Source organism: Schistocerca piceifrons, chromosome 9, assembly GCF_021461385.2.
Source record: "Schistocerca piceifrons isolate TAMUIC-IGC-003096 chromosome 9, iqSchPice1.1, whole genome shotgun sequence".
In the NCBI taxonomy this organism is placed as follows: domain Eukaryota; kingdom Metazoa; phylum Arthropoda; class Insecta; order Orthoptera; family Acrididae; genus Schistocerca; species Schistocerca piceifrons.
In genome coordinates, this window is record NC_060146.1 from 168303640 (window position 1) to 168314290 (window position 10651).

The 10651-nt window shown below is 39.9% G+C and overlaps 1 protein-coding gene across 1 annotated transcript in view; it reads right to left on the reverse strand.

Annotated features, from left to right (window-relative positions):
* Window positions 1-10439, reverse strand: part of LOC124716814 (histone-lysine N-methyltransferase SETD1B-like) — a 164967-nt gene extending 154528 nt beyond the window's left edge. The window contains exon 1 of the mRNA XM_047243364.1: window positions 10043-10439. The gene's annotated coding sequence lies outside the window, so the exon portion shown is untranslated. The remainder of the gene's footprint in view (window positions 1-10042) is intronic.
* Window positions 10440-10651: the final 212 nt, after the last annotated feature.

Below are 10651 nucleotides of genomic sequence, written 5' to 3' on the forward strand. Positions count from 1 at the left end.
CACGTACCGTTCGGTAGTCACCGTGCCATCAAGTAATATCGCACCGATTATTCCTTGACTGTAGATTGCACAACACACAGTCACCTGCTGAGGGCGAAGAGGCTTCTCGACCGGGAAATGCGGATTCTCAGTCCCCCAAATGCGCCAATTCTGCTTACTGACGAACCCATCCAAATGAAAGTGGACTTCGTCGCTAAACCAAACCATGCATGAGCACGCTGATTCCCATCATGCCCCCTGGTCAACCGTGCCGTTTGGACGCCCTAATGCAAACCGTTCAGAAGTTATGACGATTTTATTTCTTATAGTTCAACAATTGTCACCCTTAAATGTCAAAAAGATACTCCCCAGCACAAGACATCATTGTGACATGAAGCCTGAGCCAGGCAAAATAGAATTAAATTCTTCTGTCGCATCTCTGGGTTTACCTAGTGTCCCTCTATGAAACATGGTTATAACTTTGTTACAAGTTCGCCCAGTTGTGTGAGTTCTCCTACACCCATACACAGACAAACATTTGTCATAAAGTTTGCCAATTGGCAGGTGAATAAGACAGCCAACGATTTGGAATCAATGGTGGTATTCAATTAACCTTACCGTTTTTTTTTTCCTCGTGTGGTTTTACTTAACAGACGCGCGAACCAGTGTGTGCAACTTTGGTTTAATTACCATGCTTAATAGAGTTTTCTGTTTTTCATTATTATTATTTTATTTTAATGATGGCAGGTCTATAGTTACTGCGATTTTAAGAAAGTCTGAAACATAAATCTCACCAAATTGGCAAATGTTTTGAACATGGCTTCACTTCAGCAACAGTTACAGGATAGCAAGTGAATAAGACAGCCAACAACAGTCAACAAGATGCAGTATATGGTGGTATTCAATTAACGTTAACCATGGTTTTAACGGATTTAAACCCGTCTTCTTCTGAAGGACAAGAAACCTGCATATATTGCGACAACATAAATCACAATCAAAACATCATGGACCAGCATCACTTGTCATACAAAAACTACTACCTACAACACAGTGCGACACGTAATACTGGTTCATGATGTTTTGACCGTAATTTAATGTATGCAGGTTTCTTGTCCTTCTGAAGAAGACGGGGTTAAATCCGTTGAAACCATGGTTAAGGTTAATGGAATGCCACCATTTATTGCAACGGGTTGGCTGTCTTATTCACCTGCTGTTCTGTAACCGTTGCTGAAGTACAATCACGATCAAAAATTGATTCGATGTGATTTACCTCCCCTTCTTCAAATCCCAGTAACTTGTAGATCTGTCCTCATTAAAATGAAATAATGATGAATAAAGAAGCAAACTGCATTAACCACGGTAATGAAACAAAACTTGCAAACACTTATTTACGCCTGCGTTCAGTGGAAACACATGAGGAAGAAACAAGAAAGGTCACAACACTTACATTTAGCACAGTATTATAATATTTTCTAAGTAAGGTTCCAACTGTTACACACTAACATCCCGGGTCAATGGTATAAATAAATTTAAAAAAAAATTCATAACGCCTTGCATACAATATTCTGAGTAATGGTTTGTTATATTTAGAAACAACGTTATAATACGAATTAAAATTTTGTCTATTTATAAACCATTCACACATGTCTCTAATTCCATTAGAGAGACTTGTTTTCTGCAGTTCCAACTGCTACACTAGCTTCTGCAGGCGTATGTTGTGTTACGAAGTTACCCGTATAACATACGGAAATAAAAGTATCGCTTTCTAATGGCTGAAGAAAATTTTTTATAAAATTCGGCTCTTTTATATTATGTTCTGTTCATATAACTTGTTTATATCGACTTACGTTCCCTTAGTCGGCTCTTCAAAGTTATCGGCATTAACATAAAGTTTCCGAGAAGTCTGCAAACGCTTTTTTACAACGGGCAACAAATTGGCTTTGTGACCGCGTCCTTGCAGTTTAAATCAGTAGAGGTAACAACACACTGCAGCAGGGCTATTTGTTGAATGTCGACACAAGTTACAGCATTTAAGAATAAAAAGTTTGTCGTCGTTGTTGTCGAAAAGTAATACCTCGGTCACAAAGTTGTCCACTTTTACGGCAGTTAACTTTTTGTTTGTTTGCTGATACACGTCATCTTTAAAAAGAAAATAATGCAAGGATATAAAAATGCGTGAAACCATTCGTAGACATTTTTATAATTAATTTTGCGCTCCACGAATATTTCTAAGCTTTACAATCTGCAATAACTAGTCATCTGGTGGTGCAATACAGAAAATATTTTATATGTCATTAACTACGTTATATGACGGAAAATGGTGTATTGGAAAAGTTTTACATTACTTATAATTCCTTCGGAACATGTAAATTGATAGATTATACTTATTAACTACGAATATGCATAAATATTAAAATGACAATACTGTGGAAAACTTAAGAATAAAATCTTTCTACTTTGTTTTGAGTAGCAGCTTTACTTCTCCAGTGTACATTTCGAAGCCACACAGCTCCATCATGAGGCTTCAGCTGTTTTTTAAGAAGCTTTACTGCGATGTCGAGTCACCATAAAAGCGTATGAACCGATTTCCAAATTTTGATTATAACACAACAGCAAGTCCAAATTACCTCATTGTGGTGTCATATAAGCAAGAAATCAGTACATTTCGCTAATACGTGTTTCTACCATGTTGACATCACGCATAAGGTCCTTACACAACAACAGAAATCTCCGACGAGGCAGTTGTGGCTTCGAAATGTACACTAGCATAGAAAAAATACTATAAAGACAGTGGACGAAATTTATTTTTGAGTTTTCTATTCATTTCAGAGCACCTCATCTCTGTCAAGAGTTATCTCTATGGATAGCATGAAAAACAGGAGGCTGCTACCCTTGGCTAAACAGAATAAATTAATTTTTTTTCAGTTATGAATGACTGCCAACATATACGCTCGACGCATTTCGACAGAAGGTTGCATTTGCCTGATGTTTCTCATTTTTGTGTCTCGTTGACGTGCAGTGCGGCGTAAGCAACGGAAGTGCACTGTTTGAAGACTGTAGGACTATTATACAATGGTGTTGTCTGAGGGTCACAGAAAGTCGAACGTATTTCCCCTCCTACAGGTATTGACGGAAGCAGATGTGTTCTGATAGAAGCTGGAAGTTATCGATTTATTCCAGGGCGTGGTCTTGCTGATACCGCAGTGTCGTCAGTTAAAAGCGTTCGCTCTCTTAGGGTCACTCAGACCTGTGGTGATACCGTGAAGAGAGAGCACCAGCAATCGCTTAAAGAAAGAGGCGCTGACCACGTGGTGAGGCTAGAAGGGTGTTCAAAGGTTGCTTCAGCTACAGTGGTTTGTATGGGCTCTTTCGAAATACTGTAATCTGACACACTTGTTTTCTCATTTGTACCCACGCATTTTGACCTTGTGTTTTGCTAAACAAATATGGGTCAGAACGAACTTAAAAAGTTACAGTAGGAACAACATACCGTAAAAATTCACAGGCGTGCTCAAAGATCACTCAAATGAATTAGGAAAAGCCATTCTTTTATATCCATGAAGACCAAATTACCATAACGTCTTAAACCGCGTGGAATTTTCTCATAAAATTGTCGAAAAGAGTGGTGAAAGTAATGTGTGATAGTTCAGATGTTACAGAATTGCTACCACACAATGGTTACGAACTTAAGTTCTACATATCAGATTTCTATAAAATCTTTGTTACTTTAGGCTTTCTCAGATTCTGTTTAATATCAATTTTATCTTCGGCACTTACTTCTTTCTCGTCTACGTATTACAGCAAGATTTCGGATGTATCCGTAAGGATATTTAAATTATTGCCTCCGACGGAACTAGATTAGACTGAAAAAAAAAAAAAAAATCTTGAGATGTGGATAATGGAACGTGAAATACTGAAGGTCAAATGCACAAGTGTGCCTTTTATATATTATTATACTCTGAAACGCCAAAGAAACTGGTATTCGAATACAGAGATATACAAACAGGTAGAATATGGTGCTGCGGTCGGCAACGTCTATATAGGGCATAAATTTTTAGTTGATAAACCAGAATAACTCGAAAAATAAGCTTCACACGAAAAAAATGTGTAGAATCCAAATCTGATTATTTTCGAGAGGGACACTTGCTGGTGCTAAAATCAGCCCGCCACCCCAGCCCCCTGGGGGTGGGGCGGGAGGCAAATTTCAAATTTCAAATGGGAACACACATTTTTTATTGCAGAATCACATTCTACATAAAAAACAACGTACATTTTGTCTTAAACATTTGTTTTGATTCTTGCTAGTGGGCACTGTAATTCAAGAAAATCCATGTTCTCATTTTTGGGTGGAAAATGGTTACAGATAAATTAAAATACTTATTTACTTCGTAAATTTTGATTCGCTAAAACTAAAACTCTCCCTCTCTCCCCACAGGTTGTGATTTGAGAGAGAGGAATTAGAGTTTTACAAATATTGACCCAAATATGGACCCTGCAAGTCATCAGGGAACTGTTCAAGCTGGTGGTGGCTCTGTAATGGTGTGGAGCGTGTGTAGTTGGAGTGATATGGGACCCCTGAATCGTCTAGATATGACTCTGACAGATGACAAGTACGTAAGCATCCAATCTGGCCTCCTGTATTCATTCATGTCTATTGTGCATTCCGACGGACTTCGGCAAATGCAGCAGGATAATGCGACACCCCACACGTCCAAAATTGCTGAAGAGTGGCTCCAGGAACAACCTTCTGGGTTTAAACACTTCCGCTGGCCACCAATCTCACCAGACATGCGACATTATTGAGCAAATCTGGGATATCTTGCAACGTACTGTCCAGAAGAGATCTACTCTTACGGATTTACGTACAGCCCTGCGGGATTAATGATGTCAATTCCCTCCAGCACTACTTCAGACATTAGTCGAGTCCATGCCACGTCATGTTGCAGCACTTCTGCGTGCTCGCGGGGGCCCTGCACGATATTCGGCAGGTGTACCAAGTTTCTTTGGCTCTTCAGTGTATATGCTTGAATAAAGCTTTTGTTATGAAGAGGGATATGCCTTGTTATGAAACTTGCTGGTAAATTAAATCTGTGTGTCTGACTTAGTACACGAACCAGCAACCCTGTCTTTCACGTGCAATGACTTTATCAACTGAACTACCTAGATACAAAGGCAGCTTCAGTTTTGCCATTACTTCTCAGCTACATCTCGAAATGAAGCTATGAATGTGAGTTGTGTGTCGTGACAGGGTAACTCAGGTGGCAACAGCAGGTGTGAAACTATGTACTACCATCTGAGAACTCATTCTAGCATAAATACTTCGGTACATAAAAACATTAAAAGCAACATTGCTATGCACTAAATTACTGGCCTTCCTTGTAACTTAATCTAGTAGAAAATATTGTCTCGATATTTTCAAAAATCCTGGAAAGAACGAAGTTAACATCCTGAATGATCCATCTCTGACAGTTCATACTAACTTTGCAACCAACAAATGTCATTCTCTTGTACGATAAAATAGAAGAAATCTAATGTTCACTCGATGGCGATAGAGTACTTTCCCACACTGATATGATTACGGAAAAATCCCTTGCCGATCACTGCTGTTAACAAATGTGCAAGGAGAAAAGATCAGGAAACATTTTCGAGCTGTACCCGCGCCTAGAAGTTGGGTTGTAAATATAAACATCCTGCATCTTTCGCATTTCGAAAGCGGAAATTTATATCTCTGGGTTCGAAAAGTACGCTCCCAGCTGGTAACAAACAAAGAAAATATGTGATGTAATGGGGGTCGGGTGATGGCATATGTCTGTTCTACAATTGGACCGTGACTCGTAGTAAACACGCTTGGAGATAAGGTATCCCAAGTATCAAACTTCACTCCCAGCGAACTCACTTCTTCATCAAAGCCAACAAACAGTACAAATCTATGGTAGAAACGTCCACCAGAGCACAAGTCGTTGTACTGTGTTACGCAGACAGAATGAAATGAAGGGAACAAGTTACAAATAATGTGTACACAGTCGAAATGTTTTGAGCGCATATGTAAGGCAGTCGCTGTTGCTTTTTGCGTAACTGTTAGAAGACTAATGTTACGCTGTGGTTCTGTCTTTAAGGTAACATTTGTTTATTCGATTACTTACCGTGGTCCGATCAGTTTCCTATGATGGTGAAATTAAAGGAAAAAATGCGCGTATTATGAAACACGTCTTTCAATTACTCTATTTAGTACACGTTATGAGTGGTTTTAATTTGGAATGTGAGAACTGTGTACCGTGCCTAACCTAGGAAATACATGTCCATACCAACGAGAAACTTAGCACATGAATTTGTAGGAATTTCAGTGGGGTAGAGCGAATCTTACATGAGAGTAAGAGCTACGATAGACAGGGACGTAGAAGCTGAATGGTCCCATGGGTGTAACTTAATTCTAACAATCTACTGATGCTTTCGATCCTTTTCACTGTTTTGTGACACAGAGAAAAAAACTACTGAGGGCAATTTTTCAGAAACCGATCACTGTGTAGGTTTTCAAATTAACTTTGTTATCCTTGTTCGATTCCGAATGCTCTCACATCCGCCTTCGGCAAATTCATATTGTGTGTAATGATGTAAAAAGCTAGTAGAACTGAAACGGGCATATATAATAGACCTTTTTAACGTTACTGATCATAATGGTGTTTATAGACAGCTCACGTTCATGTTTAATGCGGTGTATTCATTACTAAACGGAATAATGCTACAGAATGATGTTACATCAGTGAAATTCGCATTCATATTAAACAGTAAAAGGTAAAAATAGTTATTTAATGATTTGATTTAAGAGAAGTTTTTTTTAACTTACAAGTCGCTGTAAACGTCTTAACAAACAATACTGGAGAATGATATACGATTATAACGTGTGACTTACAGAAATACCGGGCGTACCAATTGTACTTATTACGCATTGCCATACGAGTTGCATAGTCACTCTAACAGAAAGAATGAATAATTCTCGAGTAAAGCGAGAAAACTACATCAAGGTGGTTGTATGTGTATAAGATATACCTACGACACTGAGGGAGTCACTTGACAAAATGAGACACTGAAGATAGCAGATGAGTTTTGTTATTTGGGCAGCAAAATCACCGATAATGGTCGAAGCAAAGAGGATATAAAACGCAGACTGACCATAGAAGAAAATAGTTATGAAAAAGAGGAAATTGTCAATATCAGGTAGAAATGTAAGGTTAGAAAGTGAATATTTTTGTTTGAAGTGCAGCCTTGGACATGGACGATAAACAGTTAAGATAAGAAGAGAACAGAAGCTCTTGAAATGCGATGCTGCAGGACAATGCTGAAGATTAGATGGCTAGATAGAATGAGTATAGACAAGTTACTGAAACGAAATGGGACGAGAAGAAGTTATGGCGGAGCACAACTAAATGAAGGGATCGGTCGTTATGATGCATTCTGAGGCATCAGGATAGTCAGTTTGCTAATGGAGGAAAGTGTGTGTGTTTGTGTGTGTGTGGAGGGGGGAGAGGGGATATTTTAGAGAGGGAGACCACAGCAAGCGGGTTCAAATGTATGTATGGTGCAGCAGTTATGCAAAATGAAGAGAGTCGTACAGGATAGAATACTGTGGAAAACCGTAACAAACAAGTCTTCTGACTGAAGATAACAATAACAACGTGAGAAAAATACAATCAGGTTCTTACGTGTTGTGTGTAGTATTTATGTAAGTCTCGCAAGTCCCAGATGGATACTAAGATATCCGGAACAATTTAATGGTAATAACAACCTGAATTTAGAAACGGAAATTCCACCTGTTTTGCTGTAGATGCTTCATCAACAGTATATTTCACAGCCACCTGTTATTGGATAATCCGTCAGGGCGAATGAAGAATAGAGAGGGTAGAGATTGGGGTGTGATTTGGTGGGGGGGGGGGGGGGGGGAGGGAAGGGACGAGGAAATAAAAGCGTTGTTAAGCGAACAACTCGCAAATGCAGAAAAATGTTGATTTCAGAAAAGTCGGCTACTGGCTTATGATAGCAGGTCTCTTTTTGAAAAGACGTACTGTTTTGCATATGTAATTCTGACTTCCCCAATCAATGAAACACGATATGTCTTGCCTGTGTTGAGTAATAATAGATAACGCAATTATTTCCGCCATGTGATGAGAGAGAGAGCAAGAATCGCTAACACATAAAGACTACATGAATGGTGGTCATTCAACTGTACACTTACAAACTCATTAGTAAGGATTACGTTACGCTGACGTAATAGTATGTAGCAGAAGAAGGCGGCAGTGTGCTGTCAAAAGACACACGTACATATACGAGAAACAGTGTGAACAGTGCAGATGGGAAGCAAAGTGAATAAAAGGGCAGGCCGCAACTAGTATGGTGTGAAGAGAGAATTGAGGCAGAGTAGGAAATTGAATTTATACAAGTAGTTTGTTGAATAGTCAAGGCCTCAACAGAACAGGTACAGAAATTTAATATTTTCATCAAATGAAAATGAATAAAATGTTTTTGCTCGTACGATGTAGATCGCCCTTTGTAACGATGATAATGACACGTTTCTCCTTGTGTCAAAAAACCTAGCTTGCTGTACAGTTACCCTTTTATTTACTTTTTCAAAGTCATTGTTTACATGTATAAAATATTTTCTGTCTTGACAGGCACTAACAGCGTTTTACATATTTTGAAGTCTCACTGATGTTTCGTCTCAGAAAGTGTTGGAAACAGAAATCACGGTCAAAAGCTCGGTGTAAATAATATGGCACCTACTACACGTTTTACACTTAAGTATGGTGTTTACTTATGTACCGGTATATATTACGTTTTATTTTATTTTTTTATTGTTAGACGCACACTGTAGCCATGGGAAATTATTTTCAGCTGTTCACCCTTCACTCAATATCATGTTTTGTCATGCTAATAGGTTTTCTGTTAGTAGACTGTGTAGTACTTTTGTAGGTATGGATTTAATTTCTACATATTGCAACTTATTTTATGTTTGGACATGTACTTCAGCCATGTGAAACCATTTTAATTAACGACTAGAGATATTCAGTTCTAAGTTACTGTGTCTATGAAGCTGATTAATTACGTATCCTGAGGCTCAAACATAAGTATAGGCCACTTTCAGGGCATCACAAGTACTTGTTATGCATCTGTGTGAGCAGCAAATTTGACGTTGATTCTTGTATCACAAAGGTATGTGATGGCTGGCTGCCTCGTTATCTTTTTTATGAATTCTTAGATCTTCTGTATATCTGGCCTTCAGCCAATCTGACTCACTGTTTTGTCACTTTGGCGTTTTTGTATTTTTGTGACAGATCTCGGAATGGCAGTATGCCGAAATCGTTCTCGAGAATTATATACAGTAGTCAGTCATACGAGAGCCAGACAGATATTATGAATAAAGTTCCAAACAGGATCAAAGATCTGTTTGCAGCCTTCATGTCTTCAATTGACAAAGCCGTACCGCGCGGAATGGGCGCGCGGTTTGAGGCGCCATGTCACGGATTGCGCGGCCGCTCCCGCCGCAGGTTCGAATCCTCCGTCGGGCATGGGTGTGTGTATCGTTCTTAGCATAAGTTAATTTAAGTAGTGTGTAAGTCTAGGGACCGATGACCTCAGCAGTTTGGTCCCTTACGAATTCACACACATTTGAACGTTTGATAAAGCTGTCTTATCTAGTGATCAAAAAGATCTACTGAAACTTCTGTATGTCCATCCCTTATTTTTTGTCACGATCTACTGAAAAGGTTTGTCATAGCAAAACTTCTACGATGCAGTGTTGTTTGATTCGTTCTTAATATATGAAAATTTTGCTTCGAAGCTGAGTTAGTGGTGTGGCTTGTAAAACAGTACACGCCTGCAAAGATGAGACGCATTGAGAACTTAATGGAACAAATATGTATGGGAACAATATTATTACGTGAGGAGTAATTGTTGTTTATAGCAAAGAAAAATGCAAATTCGGTATTTACGTTAAAGGCAGAACCACTGCGAAACATTGGCTTGGAACAGCCGATATTTTAATTAGGTAAGGATAATTATATTAAATCACCTTTGACAGGAAGGTAGATGGTAGATTCAGGCCAGAAATGTCGTAACGACGATCTTGGGAGTGTGGCGGGCTCTTCCCGGTAAACACAAGCCAGAGAGAAGCAGAGGTGACGTCATCGGCCGGTGTCTTCCCAGAAAAGAGAATCACTTGTTACAGCCTGCAGACACCTATCGCAGCAACCTTGCGATGCACACTCGCATAATTCCACGCACACCACAGACGCACATAGAAGCTCGCACAGGTTGGCGACCGCGAACGACCCAATTGCCGGATGCCCGCAGCCCGCTTTCTCGCTGACGGCCGGCAGCAATTCAAATCACACGCGTGTAAACACGCACTCACACACACACACTCACTCACTCACCGACGCCACGCGTGTTACACAAAACCGCGTTACGTCCAGTCGGCCGCTATCTCAGCACCGAGCGAGAAGCAACAAGTGCCTGCGGGCCGCGCCGGCTTTCTGCGCATGCGCCGTGGGTCCACACACACACACACACACACACACACACACACACAAAAGGGGCCCGACGCGGCCGCCGTAAAACTCGCAGCAAGAGTCGGCAACGATTGCGTCTCTGCGCATGCGCCGCGGGGGCACACACACAC